Below are 18,180 nucleotides of genomic sequence, written 5' to 3'. Positions count from 1 at the left end.
ATAAGCTTGCAGAGCTAATGATAGAGGTCTTCACCTACAGCAGCCGCCTTTCCCGTAGAGCTTGTCGCGGTAACAGGTACTCAGGTGACCCCAAGTCTTAACTCTAGCGTAGTGTAAGCTTATGAGCAATACCGCAGCAAGGAAATAGGAGGTGATAGACAGGATGGTAGTGAATAATCAGTAGAAGGACGAGGTCAGGGCTCCGTAGCGGATAGAGAGGTCAGAAACCGGCAAAGGGTCAGGGCTGGCAGCAAGCAGGAAAATCCAAGGTACATATCCGAAGAACTCTAGCAGAGTCCAAAATAACAAGTCAGGGGTCACAACAGGAGGTCAATCAAGAGATTTCACAGGACATAAAGCAGACGAGATCAGCAATCCAACAGGAAAAACGCTATAGTCAGCAGGGAGGCTATGCCCTCCCTGCCGTAAATAGACACACTGACCAATGAGGAGTTAAGCCCCAGCGTATACTAATTATCCCCCAGGACAGTATTAATTAATCACCCTAAATGCGCACGCATCCGGCTGCCCATAATTGCCCAGACGCAGCACAGATTAGACAAGCGTCCCGGCCGTTGCCCTGGTGACGGCCAGGACAATGATGGGGGAAGTGAAGTTCCGATCGTCATAGCGATGGCCGAGCCATGGCCAGATTGTAAACACTAAGCCGCCGCGGCTCAAGCACCGTCGCGACTCCTAACAGTGGAGAAGTGGGCAAATTACAGCAAGTTACATTTTCTAAAAGGGCAATACCAACTATTGAAGTGCCCACTTTTCCATCCCAGGTAATTGAATTTTATGTCGGTTTTTGTTTAATAAATATAATATTATAACGTTCACTTTGTGTGTGTTACTTTTTAAATTGGGTGAAATATATTAAAAAGATAAAAAGTTTCAAGGTGTGTACTTACTCTTTGTTTGCAAGTGTTTCTATGGATGAATAATAAGCCATTCATTTGCAAGAGATACCACAATAGCCACAGAATTGAAATAACTCTATATAGAGAAAAGCAATAACGCCACCAACAGGCTAAAAAAAAATACTCTTGTAAATGTTACAAAATCCTCTTTCATTTAGGAGACATACATGTAAATCTTTACATATCCATCATTAATTTGTATCTGGCCTCTTCAGTGTTCCTACAAACTCAACTGACAAATGTGTCACTTGAAATATAATGTACAGTCATGGTATATGACAGGCAGAAGCGGTTCTGTCTACAAAAATCATTTCAAAGAGAATAATATTTTTATATGCATGTAGACTATTCTACAATTTAAATGACAAGAGAATGGAAAGTGTTATAAATTCCTTAACTCCTTTAAGTTGCACTCAAGATGCATTCAGCTCTGCATCAGTAGTATTTGTGCTTGTTTTTTATCAGGAGTAACAAAAGCATTGAGATAAGACCTGGCAGTGTTAGTTGTAAATGTTAAATTCACATGACCCAGTTTCTATACAATCTGTGTATTTTACACAAAACAAAGATCCATAGTTCCAATTCTACTGTACATGAGCCTCTTTATGCTCTTACAGACAGAGACTGAGTCATTAAGGAAAGCAAGGCAAAAAAAGGAGTAATTTTGCTACTGCACAAACCATGTTATAATGCAAGAGGTGCAAATTAGTTTATTATTTTGCACGTAAGAAAAATCCTGGCTGCTTTTTCATATAGCACACAAATACTTGATAGCTTTATTTTTACACTGAAATTTAAAGCTGATCTATGACATGCCCTATCCCAACCATAAATCTGTCCCCGCATTTTAAATTTACCTCTACCCTTCAGTACAACATGGTTTTGCCAAGGTGCAAAGTTACTCTTTTTTTTTTCCTTTGCCCTCCTTAATGACTCCAGAGTCTTCATCTACTATTTATTTGTACTGAACTCCTGAAAACACTTTTTCCCATGCACTAAATGTTATTACTTTCTAATTCATTTGTATCATTATTATTATTAAAGTTATCATGGAATAAAAATAGTAAATTTTATTATAAAAATCTAATAATATAAAACTTTGCTAAAGTAATTATTATTTCAATTTACGAAGATGTAGATGTTTAAATTGACACTAGAAAGGGATCTAATGATATAGTTATAACATTTATGCCTGGCCGTGATACCATAAAATTGGATACAAAGCTGTGTGCTTGATGAAGTTACGTTTAAGTGCATGGAACAGACCATACTAGAGTGAGCAGAAATGATGTTTAACAGACACATTATTCAGTTTAAAAAATAAAAATCGTCAACATTATCCCATTTCCTGAGTCTGCTGTGAAATAAAAATGCGTCAAGCACTAACAAAACTGCATAAATGTTGCCCTCTCGAATGTTTCATTAACAAGATTGTCTCAATTGTAGTTTTTAGAACTACATTTTTATACAATACACAAACTTTCTATATGTTATTACTGCCCTGCTAATACTGGCAACCAGATTAAATATTACCCATTATGCCTCAGTGCCTGTAGCTTGCTGTAATTTTCATAGACCTGTGGGCTCTTGTTTCATGTCTTCCCTATTTCTATCACTCTCCGTAAATTACTCCATGGGCTACAGTTCAGTTCTATTCATTAAAATCAGAATTATTCCATTAAAATGTAAATTTGTGTAGTACACAAACATGAAATCTCAGGCCTCTGGGTCACTGAACCTCTAAAGCATTATGGGTTTACGATGCAAAGTACACAACATAGGATTCACAACAGTTCTCGTTTGCTTAATCTGATCGTTTTAAGAACATTCAATCAGTATAACAAACAAATGCATTGCAATATTTCTAAACATAAACTCTTTAACTGCTTAGAGATAACTACCTATAATAGAGAACTATGAGCAAAATAAAACTTTTAGTATGGTGTAGTTAATATAAACAGACTGGTTTTTATTATAAAAATATTATGTTTTGATTTTGTTTGTTGTTTAGCGATGATGCTATTGAGCATATTTGATATTGTTTTCCTATAATCATTGTTGTTATCTATGAAGATATTTAGTTCTATTACATAAAATGACATGTCACCCATTTATAATTCATACCCCAAGTTGTTAATCACTATTATTAATTTCAATTTTATCTTCTAGTAGTAAGAAGCTAATATTAACATTCCTTTAACATATTTACTTATATGCTGGAAAATCAAAATCAATCAAAGTTAATTGAAAGTATACATGTCGAGTAGTTCAATTCCACCTTGTTCCTATTTCTAATATTAGAGAAGAAAGCATTCAATCGTATTTTAAATATAGTTTTTTACATTCTAAAAACTCACTACTCTAAAACACATTTTGATTAAAAAAAATGACCCTCTTTGCAGTGGTCGTCTCATTTTTCATGAACTTTCCCTTCCCCACCTACTCCAGAAGCATTTTATTTTATTGAAATCAGGTGTTTGCACCGGCACTGTACATAGAGCAATTCATAGGTCCTGCCACGCATATTCTGCCAACTCAGACTAGATTAGCTGGTCTGGGAAGGATTTCTTAAGAAGTTCTGTGAGTGGAGAAGTTCTCCTCAAGCCAGCAGTAGTATCCAACCAATCCAGGAAAAGTTGTCACTCAGGTCACTTTCTCTCTGGCAAAGGGCCAGTTTTAAAGGCTTCCACTTTATCACTTTGGATTTGAACTTCCTCCATTCAACTACATATCCCAGGTGTTTTGCCTCTGGCATGGCCAATGCACATTTGTCAGGATTGGCAGTAAGGTCGCGTGCCCTTAAAGACTGACTCCACTTTGGGAAGATTCCCAATACCGTGAGTAGATGACATTGTCATTCAGATATACAGTAACATATGCCTTGTGTAACTTTAAGAGCTTATCCATAGCCCTCTGAAAGGTGGCAGCTGATCCATGTAGCCCAAAAGGCAACACCTTATATTGGAACATGCCATCAGGTGTGGAGAATACAGTTTTGGGCTTGGCTGAGTCAGTAAATATCTGACCCCTTTGTGAGGTCTAAAGTGGCTAAATATTCACTTTTTTTTTTTACTTGTTGAATCATGTTTTCAACTTCACGCTCCACTGCAGCTCCTCTAGCCTCAGGTATACAGTAGGGCTGTTGTTTAAATACTACCCCAGGGGTGTGATTATGTCATGTTCTATAAGAGTGGTAAGCCCAGGCACATGCGAGATGTCCCTGTTTCGAAACACCATTTCCACATCTCCTGCCGTAGAGGCAGTGTCAAGGAGGACACAATGGACACCTCACAGTCCTCTGTTTTAATGGCTAGCATTCAAAGACACAGGATTTTCCTCATGGCAAGATTTTACTAAACTGACATTATAAATATGTTCTTTCCACCTATCTACTCTATAGTTTACTGACCCAACCATGTCTATGACCTCATAAGGTCCTTGCCAGTATGCAAAGAGTTTACTTTCCTGGTTCAGTAAAAGTACTAACATTTTGTTGCTTGGTTTGAAAGTGCAGACTACTTCCGAGTGTCATAATGCCTGTTCTGACGCTCCTGGGTATACTCTAAGTGTTGTTTAATCAAAGGACCTATTTGTCTCAGCCTCTTACTGTGCAACAAATTGAACTACTTTTGGCTCCTTGGATTTTTATTGCTCCCAACCCTCCTTGACGATCTTCAAAATGCCCCTAGCCTGCTAAACCCAGTTGAGGCTTGTGGAACTTCCCATACAGTGAACATTAGAAAAGGGAGGAGAGTATCCCAGTCTTTTCTTTCTTGTGCCACCTCCCTCCTAATAAACTGCTTTAAAGTACGTTTAAAGTGCTCCACCAGCCCATCCGTTTGCGGGTGATAGACCGAGGCTTTTATCCCAAGTAATTGTCTTAAGTCTTTTATTAACCTTGACATGAAAGGAGTGCCCTTGTCAGCTAGGATTTCTTTCAGAATTCTCAACTGCATATAAAGAAGTAGCAAGTCCTTGGCTATAGCACTTGACTTGATATTATGCAATGGAATGGCATCTGAATAGCGCATGGCATAATCAAGAGTCAGTAAGACATAATGGTGCCCCTGATATGGTTTTTCCAACGAACCCACTAGGTCTATACCTATCCGTTCAAAGGGGACTATAACAAATAGGAATCAATGGGGCCCTGTAATTGGGTTTTAGAGGAGTTGTCTGATATACTGGACAAGACTGGCAGCACCTTTTTACTGCCATTCATATTCCCAGACAGTAAACTGTTGTAATACTCTTACAAGGGTCTTATTTTCTCCCAAATGTCCCCCACAAAGATGATATGTGCAGCTTTCAAATCTAAAGTACCTGCAGTATCAACACTTGATCAACATTTTTCTCTTTAACAACCCCCGCTCTATGCAATAAATCCCCCTAAACAAAAATATACGGTACACCTTCTGTCAGACTGGCATCTTTCACTACAACAGTAACTTCAACAACCGATTTAAATGCATTTTTAGGGTAGCACCATTAAGCTGATCCCTAGCAAATTTTTGTAATGAAATGAGCTTTGGAATTGGGGAGCAGTCCTCAGCTTCATCTGGTGGCACCAAAGTCTCCACAACAGTGTCACCAACCAGTGACTGATACTTGGGATGGGTAGCAGTCGTGGACCTGTAGTCAAAATCCAACAATGAAAGTTCTGTTGTCTCTTTTCCCAAGTCCATTGAGAGTTGGACAAGTTCCTTTAAGGTTGGACTTTCAACTGGTATATCAGTTGCTCACATGTCCAGCCTCTTCCGATCAGCAAGAATCTCTGGGGAAATGTCTCGCTCTAGGATGAGGGGGTAAGGCAGTTTTGGGACTATGGCAGCCACTACCTTAATTGTTTAGCCTTTAAGAGTAAGCGGAAGGCAAGTCCACTCATATTCCTATCAAAACTCTTTCACCTTAGGCAATCTTTCCATTACCTCTTTTGGAACAACAAAACTGGAGACCAACATTAGTTCCTTTAAGGTTGGACTTTCAGCTGGTATATCAGTTGCTCACATGTCCAGCCTCTTCCGATCAGCAAGAATCTCTGGGGAACAACAAAACTGGAGACCAACGTTAGCTCACTTTCAGAGTCCACCACGGCCAAAACAGCAGGTTGGTAGATAAAGACAGTCACCCAAAAAAGCAACAATCTCCCCATGGAGACATGGTGCAACAACTAGGAAGGGCACGACCCAGCCAAGCAAGTGAACAATCCATTGGCTCCTGACAGCTTTGATATTCAGCACAGGAATGCCCAGGTATGCCACATTCAAAGCATTTAGGTGGAGAGACTTTACTTACCTGCTCTGCTGGCAGTAGTGTCCACTTTCGTCTAGGCAATGGCTGGACTCCCAGCTGGAGCCTTTGACATGTGCTGTAGTGCCAAAAATGGGTCAATCACAACAGCAAGCTCCTCGTAAGACTGCGGATCCACTTGTAGCACCCATCTCTGTAAGCTCCAGACAAGCCCACGGACACAATGATCAATTGCTAGAATCACCACCATAGAGCCTGCTGAGATGGAATCTGCCTACAACCAGTACCTTATCCCTTTGGAGAGCTCTGCTAAGCTGTGAACTAACTGATTTATCTTTGACAAAATGCTATCATGGAAGTGCTGAGCTCTCCAAAATCCTGTCACCCCTGTCCAGACCAAAATTTCAGCCTTTACTGGTTAATAATCGGAAGCTTGCTCATCAGACAAATCAACATAAGCCTTGTCAGATGAGGGTCCCAAATAAAATATGAAATGTCAGGCTCACAAGATAAATATTAAACTGATAAATAGAAAGGTACATGACTTTCCCTCAGATAAAAGTATTTGGTCAATTAGCCCAGGGGAGGTAATTAGGTTCAGCAGACAATCTGTCAAGAAGCTACCTTAACATATGCAGATCACAGCCATGCATCGCCTTTGATCATGTATGTCATTTCCTACTTAGGGTAGACTTCCTTTCAATAGGTATTGTAAAAACAAAGTGCCCCCTAGGTGAGAACTTTGCAGGCAAATGCAAAAGATGAAGGCTATCCAGTTATATAGAAATATTAACTTCCCAAAACATGTCTTCATATTTCATATTCCGGAAAAAATTTATATATAGTAGGATATCAAATTATATCTAGTATGCAATTGGAGCAAAATATCTGTAAACAAATGTTACTACATTTACTATGTAGTGCTGATGCAATCCACTTTTGCGTGTAATGAACACATTTTGTACAGTTAAGGAGCGTATTCATATGGAGTTGGTTTATAAGTATAAAACCCAGTCTCAACTGGAGTACTATGAAATCTCTCCATTGGACTTAGACAAGTGCACTGCTTAAACATCTACCCATCCTGTTAAAGGTCTTGGAACTTTTTAAGTGTATGTCCCGGGTTTTCCTGTACGGGTTCTGGACAATTATTACTGTTTGATAACTTGCAACAGAAGTTACGTAAACAATCTAACTCTTTAATAATTATACCTGTGTGCTATTATTCCTTCTCTGAGTTAGCATTTCATGATTGTAATGCTGAAGCTCAGTTTAGGTGGAACTGAAACATTCACTTTTAACAAAGTTGGCGCTGCAAGCAGGGTATATCCTGTGGTTTGTGGCAGCACAGATTGAACAAAGGGAACAAGAAACTACCTTTGGGATTTTGGTCAAAGCAATTCAGTCCAGCCCAAAGAATTACCCCCTTTAAAAAACAACCTTTGTCAGCATATACAGCCCTCACTCAGACACGTGGAAAACACAACCAAAGGACAACCAGGACGAGTACTGACATGCCAATTGCTGTGTCAGTCAGATAGGAAAGACTAGCTGCACATACCTATGTAGCACAAAAAACAGACTTTGATGACAGTGTAGTTGTACTTACAAGAGAGAACACGCATGGAAGTCCCTCAAAAACTATCACAACAATGTGAAGGGTTTCGCTTGAATCAATGTTACCAGAAGTACCAGTACTGCTTGAATGAAAGTCCCCCAGGAGTGAAGCTCCATTGTGGGAGGAATTATCACCTGATGAGAGAGAACAGTGCTGGTTTAATGATGGTTCCACCACACTAGCATCTAAAGAAGTGTGGATTTGTGCAACGATACATCAAGTTTTACAGACTGTCATAGAGAGAGAGGATGCAGTCAATTTGCTGAACTAATAGCTGTTTTCCAAGTCATTAATACAACTACAGTTACTTTAATTCTCTGCACTAATAGTTGGGCCTTGTTTTAAGATCTTTGCTGATGTCCTTCTGGAAATATGACCACTGGGCAATTAACTACAAACCCATTTGAGATGATGCAGAAATGTGAGAAAAAATATGAAATGTTGACAGGGTCCATGTGGGACATGTCAATGCAAATACACCATTAATTTGTCTAATCACCAAGATTAACTAACTAAAGCAAACATGTTTGCAAATGACCACAGATAAGGAAGCACTGATGGTTAAGGACACTGGGTGTAACGATACTGGTGGTATTATCTGAAGCCCAATAGCCAAATAGATATCCAGAGAGTAGTCAGACGTTTGCCGGGTCGGTACACGAGAGGGTAGTCAGACGTTTGCCGGGTCGGTACACAAGAGGGTAGTCAGACGTTTGCCGGGTCGGTACACAAGCAGGTAGTCACAGATGCAAGGTAGAGCAGCAGGTAGCAGGAGCTGAGCAAGCAGAATACTCAAGCATATGTCTAAACCAGGAAGTGCCATTTATAGGCCCAAACAGGAAACAGGATCCAAGATGGTTTCTCTCTGATTCCAAACTGGCCATCTTGGATAAGGGCAAATCTAAGGGCAAGTTTGCAAATACAGAGACCTCTAGCGGTCGGAGGTGCAAATGTCAAGGTCATTTCCTTACACTGGGAGCCACAAGGGAGCGGAAGCTGCATTTCAACAAGCATGGAATAAAGGGATTGCTCTTATCCATATTATGGTCAGAGACATTGTAAAAAGTTGAACACCATTCCAACAACTGAAATCATGGCCTACATTACCTACCAAAGGCGAAGGATACAGTTGACATGGAACAAAAGCTGCATAAGTGGAGCAGTGTGATTTCATAGGCCCCTAGCAAGAGGTGGAGGAGTCCAATATTGTGCAACTGCAATATACACTTACACTGAAGTGATGATAGCGCAATCAGTGATTCATAAATGCCAAGAAACTAGTTTAAAGTTACTAAAAACACTTGTTCTATATCATGGGATGCCTATAGAAATTCAAGCAGACAACGGCACCCACTTCACTGTACAAAGTGTCTTCCATATATCTTACCATCCACAAGCTGCAGGTTTGATTGAGTGAATGGTTGTTAAAAGAGAGATACGTAATCTCACATCTACACACACACAGAGGAAGTCAGATAATGTGCTTACTCAGGCTCTGACATTCCTGAACAATAGGCCAGTTCATTCTACACTTCTTTTAATCCCCACCAAAGAGGTGCAGGAAGACAGGGATAAGGAGGCGCAATCAGAGAAAGATGATATAGGACAATATTGTGTTAAGTGCATTATTTAAAATGAGACTACTATTCCAGCAGATAACATCATTGGACATGTATGGTTCAGGCCTCATAAATGTCAGATTAGGTGGGAGATATTCAGAAAATAGGCAGGACAGGAAGGTATGGGTCATCCCATCCAGGAAGAACAGATGGTGGAAAGAGGTAGGCAGGCAAAAATAATAGCCTGGGGACCAGGTTATAATGTTGCTGTTTTGATGCAATTATCAGATATTTTCTTTTCCATGGATTGCTATTGGTCCTAGAGCCTAATAAATGCAGTCAAATGATAGCTACACACAGTTTTATGTGGTTATCTTCCAACCATATATTCCATCTGTACTAATTGGTTGGCTCATATAAGCTGTGATTTGTGGTCAATTAAGTTTAAAAATACATGACTGACTGTCAGAATCACAACACGAATGTGCCTTCATCCCTGTTCTACATTGTACTTCCGTCCTCTAACCTCTGATTCCTACTGGAATCCTCAAATATTGTTGAGGAGTGAATCAGATCTTTTTACATGATTCCAGATACGTGTCTGAAAATGACTTTAAACACTTGTCTATGCAAGACTCATTTAGTATTAATGATGCAATATCTAAGAAAAACTCCAATATAGAGCTGCATCAAAGATTGGGGTGGAGGGCAATGTAAACAAAATGGTAATTTCTTTTAACCATACAGAAATTTTAATAAAGGCCAATTAGAAAATTTTTAAATGTGATACATTCATGATAATTCCCTTTGTACCATTTTTTCTGATGGCTATGGAACTTTTATTGGAGAACATCATTCTTTAAATAAAAGCTTATTTTAGAAAAAGAATATCCAGTGTGTGTTCTTTTATTAGCTTTCAACGTGTTTCTCTTGATCCTACATGACACATATCCTTGAACAGTATATTGTTACAGTGATGTCACATGAGTCAGGGGCTATCAAAGAGAGTGAGCGTACTTCAAGGCTGTGCATGCTGTCAGTTAATAATATTGAATTGGACATTGATGCAAGCAGAGAAAAACATAAATAGCAAGGACAGAGTTTTGCAATTATTTCCATAGAAGAAGGAGTACATGGGGATGCTACCCAGAATGCTCTGTGCTACTTCTATTCTAGTTCCCCTTGCTGTTAAAGCTGGGGCTATCATGAACAGTCAGTTCTAATCATGCCTAATCCCATTGTGTGTTCTCGTCTTAGTTGTGCTCTGTCACTTTGGATAATAGCGACGATAAATAATAAGGAACCAGCATTTGGGAGGCCAATACTTACAGTTTTATAGTTAAAAGTAGCTGAAAAGAGGACTATATTTACTGTTTTATAGTTTAAAGGAGAATCAAAAAATTATCTGATGTTAGGTTAGATCGTGCTTTGAATATAAAAGCTCTCTACAGTAGGTAGGACAATAGTGGATTACTGTACAATTTCTTAACCCTAGTTTATTTGCTGCATATTTTTATCCCAAAAAAAAATCTACTTTGTAATCAAGTAAACATAAGCTGTCACACATTTACTCAATTATTGTTTTTAGGACTTTCCGGTAATAATTAAAAAACAAAATGTTTGTTTGCATTCAAGCAGGAATGTACACCTCCAGGATTTGTCGTACAGCCCAGCAGCGACATCAGACAAGAAGATTAAACGTGGTGAAATCATTATGCTGGTTTATGGTTCTTACAATTTTTTGCTTTGAAGGATCTAGCTGAGAAAGAGTCATACTTGCCAAGAGTGAATGAGATAAAACTTATTATTCATTTGTATTTTTTTTTTTCATTTTACAGTTTTTCTTTGTCCTGGGCGATGTTGATGATTCATGTCTCTCACTATGTTGATGCACAGACATCACTGGGATCCCATGGCGCATTTTCAAAGGCAGAAGCACGTTCACATTCTCCACACTCAGCACAATGATGATGTGCCAGAGGAATGCTTTCAGAGCCCACGGCACAGTGCACAACTAAACTAAATGCAGGAGATTTCATAATGTTTTACAAAGCCTACAAACATATTCCTGCCCGTGCATGCCTGAATTTAAAGGGGAAGTATTCATGTTTACTTGGCGTATACATTAGATCTGCCCTTTAGACAGGATTTTTTACAATCCGTGGTTTTTTTGACTAAATCCACGGATCCCAAAGTGTGCGCCGCGGCTCCCAGAGGTGCCGAGGCCAGGTAGAGAAAAAAAACCCAAGAAATTTACCAATCCGGCGGCGCCCGAGACCCAGCATCCTCCTCCCTCCTCACTGAATGTCGGCCATGACGTCATCACGCCCGACATTCAGTGACAAGCAGCAAGAGAGAGGATGCTGGACACCATCGAATTGGTAAGAAAACAGAAGAAAAGACACATGTAATAGAAGAAAGAAGGTCAAGTATGGTAAGTAAAGAAACTGAGGGGAATGGTGTTAGGAAATAGCAATGGAGGGGCAAAAGAATGAAGAAGGGGGCAGAGCGAGGATGCAGAGGGGGCAGAGTGAGTGGATGCAGAGGGGGCAGAGTGAGTGGATGCAGAGGGGCAGAGTTAGTGGATGGAGATGGGCAGAGTGAGTGGATGCAGGGGCACAGAGTGTGTGGATGAAGGGGGCACAGAGTGTGTGGATGAAGGGGGCACAGAGTGTGTGGATGTAGGGGCACAGAGTGTGTGGATGTAGAGTCAATTGGCAAGTGCAGTAGTGCTGCAAATCGTGTCATTTTGGCTCCGCCCTGTGGCAAAATCGTGAGATCATATCATTGTGCCATGGGTGGGTGCAAAATGGCACTATTCACAGCAGAAAAGGGGATGAGGCGCAATAGGGACGGGTAGATAAAAAGGGAATATTAAATATCAAACAATGCCTAAATGCCCAAAACTTGACGTCTCAAACTGATTTGTCACGCCCATCAGCATGACAAATCAGTTTGAGACATTGTCAAGTTTTGGACATTAGGACTCATGAGTATTATACCGTGAATACGATCATTTGATTTTATTTTGTTCAATTTTGTGTTATTTTGTATGAAACATCAACGCATGTTACCTTTGCATTTAGGCATTGTTTGATATTGAATATTCCCTTTTTATCTACCCGTCCTTATTGCGCCTCATCCCATTTTCTGTTTTATTGTTGCTATTTGGGGGAATCTAGTAGGTATTACCCAGGGTATTGAGGCTGCATTCCCTTTCCCTTCCCCGAACCTTAAGGAGCGCAGGAGGAACTACATATTTCACTATTCACAGCAAATCACATCATTGGGGCACTACCTACTTTGCTAGGATGTGGGCGGGGTCCAGGAGAAAGGCCTGCCCTCCTTGGGTCTGGGAGAATTAACCAAAATTTGGGAGTCTCCCAGATTCCCAGTAGGCAAGTATTTGATAAATTGTGTTTAAATGCACATTAATAGCTTTAGATAGTGAGTCACATTATCTCACACAAGCTAACCAATATTTTATTTTAAATTTAAAACATATAACAATAAGCAGAAATGTTCTGCGTCCTCGCAACAATCATTAGAAATTCACTCATCATTCTGTTCTAGTGAAAATCAGACTAATGAAAGCAGTTGACTTTGTTGCTATGGGTTACAGTACCTCTGACCATTTGCACCATGTTGTTAAATTGTATTGTTTTTATTCATGTATTGCACAAAATAAGGGGACTATTTATGAAACATTACATATTGCTCAGGTTAATTATCATTTCTTATTGTAATGATAAGAAAGGAATTAATGTGGCAATTTATTAAAATTGAATAGATGGGACAGAGACTCTGACAGGTTCCTGTCCCGGTGAATAATCTATAGTACAGTTTGAGATGGGGAGATGGATGAAACCTACCGGGGAGGGATTCCAAGATCCCTCTCCTGCGTTGCTCTCCCATTAGGATAGAATTGCTGACTCCATCTTCAGATAGTGTTAGCTGTCGGGGTCTTGATAAATAGGGCATAATTGAAGTACTAATAGACACCTGCATTTGCAATTGAAGAAGCTGGGACCATAACAAATCGATATCTGCAGTGATCCTCTAATACATAATAGCCTCTTTACTTTCAAATCGGGGGGGGGGGGGGGGCTGAAGTTTTCAGGGGATTTAAACCTTTTTGGAGGTTCAAAAATAGACCCTTACATGAGCCCTGTTTGTGTATAGATCACATCTTTATATCTTTATGAATCAGCAAGGTATATACATGGTAAATGCATACTTTTAGGTCAAAGATTTGAAACTAGAGTGCAATAAGAATATATTTAAAGAAACTAAGCCTTGCATATATGTAATAAAGTAATATTAAAGTTACTATGGAGTATAAATATATTGCTGTAGTTTAGCATGTGAACAATGTATAGCTTATGTGAATACCTTCTTTAGACTTTAAATATAATACTGTTAAATAGTGACTACAAATAGTGACAGTGTCACCATCTCTATGAGACATGTAAAGTACAACGTTTATACTAAAAATAACAAATAAAAAAATTACTTTACACAAATTGTCACCATTTGTATTCAGACAGATTATTAAAATACCTACTACCTAAACACACACATACAGACTTTGGGTAATTCTGGTGAGAATCCATTTAACCTACCAGTATGTTTTTGGACCATGGCAGGAAACCCATGTGAACACCAAGAGGACTCCTTGGCAATCATGCTAACCACCGAGCCACTATGTCACCCATACTTATGGACTGAAGTCCCCTAAATATTTCCTATAATTTAAAGCTGGTTCCTTAAATACACTAAAACACATACAAAGTATTCATTATTCTCCGTCAAGGAAAAAAAAAATATTTTTTCTGTGTGGCAAAACATTTAAGTTTAATGTTTTATCATAAACAATAAATATTTACACTTTGGTAATAGTGACAAATACACTTCAATTTGTTTTAATAATTAAACAGTGGAAGCTCATTGTTTTTTTCCAGTAGTACAGCATTTACATGCCACTTAGTCATAACATACTATTTATTATCTCTCCAAAGGGATTATTAAGAATTAATGGGAACAGTTTCTGAATTAACTATTTATGCATTTACAGCAGAGCAGCATTTGTCATGAAACAAAAATACTTACCGTTGTATATTCAAGATGCTTATTACTTGCCAGCCTCAGAGTTAGTAATGTAACCATTACAGTCTATATGCAACTGTCTTAAGAACTCCCAAAGGCCAAGTCCCCATTGTATACCTCTCACCATGAATTCATGCAGGGAGGTGGTATTGAAACATCTGTTACATTTTCTGCAAGCTGTCCTGGGGCTCTCAAACATTTGCAGCAAAGTAATGTCACTTGGTCAACATAATTGAGACGTGTCATAAACCTTTCAAATCACCATTCAGCATGTTGACCACAGGCACGGATTAAGACTTACATCGCAATGACGCCTTAAATCCTTTAAACTGATCTGTCCCCATCAGTATTAACTAACGACCTATATATGACCTGCAGTGGGATAAGCTTTTACAGTGTTCACAATTTATATATATTACATATTGAATTTAATAATTTATAGACACCCGTTATAGTCCACCATGGCTGGCTCCTTAGAGATCCTACAGCCCCCTGATGTAGTTGCTTTAAGAGACTATAGCACCTTTCTTATTATGGTGGGTTTAGTGGTTTATGGGCCTTTCCTGGTTTGGCATTAATATGTGTGGTTTTATTTAGACTGTTTGCAAAATATCCTTTTAATACTGAGACTATTACAAATTATTTAAAAATCAAATCCATTTTGCACCACCATTGTAAATGATCATATTAGAACATGTAATAATAGAATTTACCTTCCTAATCCCATAAACTATGTTTGACAGATCTACAGGGTTTTAGTAAAGCTCCCTGGTGGCTGGCAGGTGAAAAGCTGCCCGTCCCGTAAGATGGAGATATTCATCTAGTGGAAGTAGCCCGGCTGGCTGTAGTATTGGGAGAACAATGTACTGTTGCTGGACTGTAAAGCAAATTTGCCCATCTCCAATGACAACAGACTGGGGAAGCTTATCTAACCAGGATTGCGGTAGCAGGAGAAATTCAATTATTATTATAGAATCCCAAATTGGGAGCCAAATTTGGACAGTATCGCCAGGCAGCTGAGTGTCACTCAGCTGAGTATCACTCAACTGCCTTGGCGATGTTTTATTAGTAAAGTATTGTGATAGGAGATGTTATATTACTGGGATAAGCCGAGATAGAAAACAATTCCTACTCCATATTTAATAAATAGGCCCATGAGAAACGTTATCCAGAGAAAACTGTGAAAATCCTCTACCTCTCCTTCTACCAGTGAGTATATCTTGTGAGTAGATCTATGGAGACAAGCTACAGTGTCACCTGGTAAGGATGTTACTTGTGTTGTATCTTCACTATATGCACGCTTGCCGATGCCTGACGTAGCACATTCCTGCAGAGAATCTTGTTGAGTCTTATTTAGATTTTCTATCACTACACTCTTTTATCGGACACTTTATGTCACTGAGTCTGATTAGCTCCCCAGTGATACTGGCTGGCAGCGGTAAGAGGAGTCATACAGTTTACCAAGCCAGTCTTGTGAAATGCTTGACCTGGCATGCTAGCTTGGGCATGTGAACTTGAACTAGAAACCTGGACTTGGGCTTCCAATTCCAGATTTTACACCAAAAAAATATATTATAGAAAGAATAAATTTTTTAAAAAATATTATTTTTTTTAATCATTGTGGTCAACCCCTGCTACAGTGTGTTACCAATCAGGGAACAGCCGCGGTATTTGTACCACTGATGCCCTTGGTGAATAGGCTTCCCTATGCCTGGGGAAACATCAGAGAAGACCCCCAATGATGGGTACTCACCTGCAATAGCAGGTGATAACATTTACCGGCCGGGGGCTTTGGTAAATAGTATAAAGCCCTAAATTTAAACAAATAGACCCCTTAGTGCCTCTCGGTGAAAGCCTTTTGTCTGCCTTGGCAAGTGGGGCTTTTTTAAGGACATAAAAACAAAAAGTAAAAAGCAGTTAATAATAACTGCTTTTAATTATCATATTTTTCAGAAAGCAGATTTGCAAAAGGGTATTCCAGCGCTTGATAAAAGACTAATTCCTCGAGTCTTGGTGACTTTTTTCTTTTTTATAATGAACGGTTTGTGGATTCCTGGTACATAGGTTTTGCTCCCCAAAATATCATTATAAAACATTAGATCCATAATGGACAGCATTGTAACACTAGTGTCTGTCACGCCTGAGGATCTGTCTGTACCCAGTCTCTGGAGTTAGGCTGGTGACTAGGTACACAAAGCTGGGTGGCCTGATTATGAATAAAAACCAGACAGGAACTGAATTGCTGATCCCGGACCTTCAACTCTTTCATGAACACAAATAACCCAGGCTACTTGCCCTTTTCACCTATAGCAGATGCTCTTCCCTTAAAGTTAGGTATGCCCACCAGTATTCTTTGCCAATAGGACGTCTGCACAGAACTAATGGTGTTTATTATTCAGGTATTGAGAATAGAATGAATCAGGCCTAAAATGCATCCAGGATGCAAATCTTGGTCAGGTTACCAAGTGTTGCAATAGGTGCACCCTTTCAGCACATCCTGGGTGACCATGAACAAATTGCCAGAATATGCCCCTTTCTCACTCTGGGTATTATCAAAATCCTTATCAATTCTGTCTTTATCTCCCAGCTTGGCTGCTGCAACCTCCTGCTATTTGGACTTCCACTCACCCTTCTCTACCTTCTACAATCTGTTCTAAATAACATGGTGAGACTGATCTTCTGTCTCGCTGCTCAACATCTGCTGTATCAACTTTATATGTACGATATGCCATTCTGTTTCTCAGTCATTGCCCTGGTTTTCCGGTGCCTCACAAATAAAAAATGGAAACAGTGATGACCACCCACCAAAAGCATCATTGACGCACGCACCTAAGAAACTTTTACACAGGTAAAAAGCCTAACAGTCTATTGAAGATTCAAATCCACAGCCTGTTCAGAGACTAGTGCATCATAGACAGACCTAAGAAAAGGATTAATCCATCACAACTTTCCATTCTCGTTCATGCTGTATCGGGTACCTGTGTTAGGATTTTAAGCTTAGCTGCGAAAAGCAAAGCTTAATAAATACCTTCTTAGGTATCAACCACCACATGAAATGAAAAATAGTTTTCAATCCTTATTGCATTGATAAGGATTGAACTATTTTTTATATTTATGAAAAATCTACACAGGAACAGAAGTTCTGAAAAACTGCTGTTCCTGTGAAGTGCAAAACATACTTACCACTGCTTCTTCACTTCCGAAGAAGTATGAGATCTACGGGGGTCCTCTTCTCACTCCAGTGCGCATGCGCCAACTGAAAACCTTGGGCATGTGCACAAACATCCCTGCAAACATCCCTGCACTATATAGTGGCAGAGAGAGAGCGGTGTGTGACAGGGAGGGATCATGTGATCACTCCACACATGCGCTGTCCAACTCTGCTCTTCAGAGCAGAGCTGACAGCACTGAAACTTTTCAATTATGATAATGTACGCCAGCTTCAGCTGACGTACATTAACATGCCAAAAAAATAATATTTTTTTTTTATCGATCTTTAGTAAATAGCGATACTGAGCAGTGCCCATACACTGTTATGGGGACTGCTCAGTAAAACGAAGAGATATGCAAAGCAGCAGATAGCTATGGTATCTACTGCGATGCAGTGATAGTAAATAAGGATTTTGAGTTTAAAAAAGTGTGTTCAATCCCAGAAAGATTGAACACACTTTTTAGTTTCATAAATAGGCCCCATAGTCCCCATACTGACCTATGGACTCTGCGATAT

At 39.4% G+C, this 18,180-nt stretch overlaps 1 protein-coding gene across 3 annotated transcripts in view; it reads right to left on the bottom strand.

Annotated features, from left to right (window-relative positions):
• The window catches only part of GUCY2F (guanylate cyclase 2F, retinal), a 96,448-nt gene extending 81,780 nt beyond the window's left edge, over positions 1–14,668 (bottom strand). For 2 of the 3 annotated variants that reach the window (XM_075184339.1, XM_075184338.1), the window contains exon 1: positions 14,457–14,667. The gene's annotated coding sequence lies outside the window, so the exon portion shown is untranslated. Of the gene's footprint in view, positions 1–14,456 lie in introns of all 3 variants that reach the window. The other variant, XM_075184340.1, reaches the window with a different exon arrangement.
• Between the last annotated feature and the right edge of the window lie 3,512 nt (positions 14,669–18,180).

Source organism: Mixophyes fleayi, chromosome 9, assembly GCF_038048845.1.
Source record: "Mixophyes fleayi isolate aMixFle1 chromosome 9, aMixFle1.hap1, whole genome shotgun sequence".
In the NCBI taxonomy this organism is placed as follows: domain Eukaryota; kingdom Metazoa; phylum Chordata; class Amphibia; order Anura; family Limnodynastidae; genus Mixophyes; species Mixophyes fleayi.
Note: the sequence above shows the minus strand (reverse complement) of the source record. Positions and strands in the feature narration are given on the sequence as shown.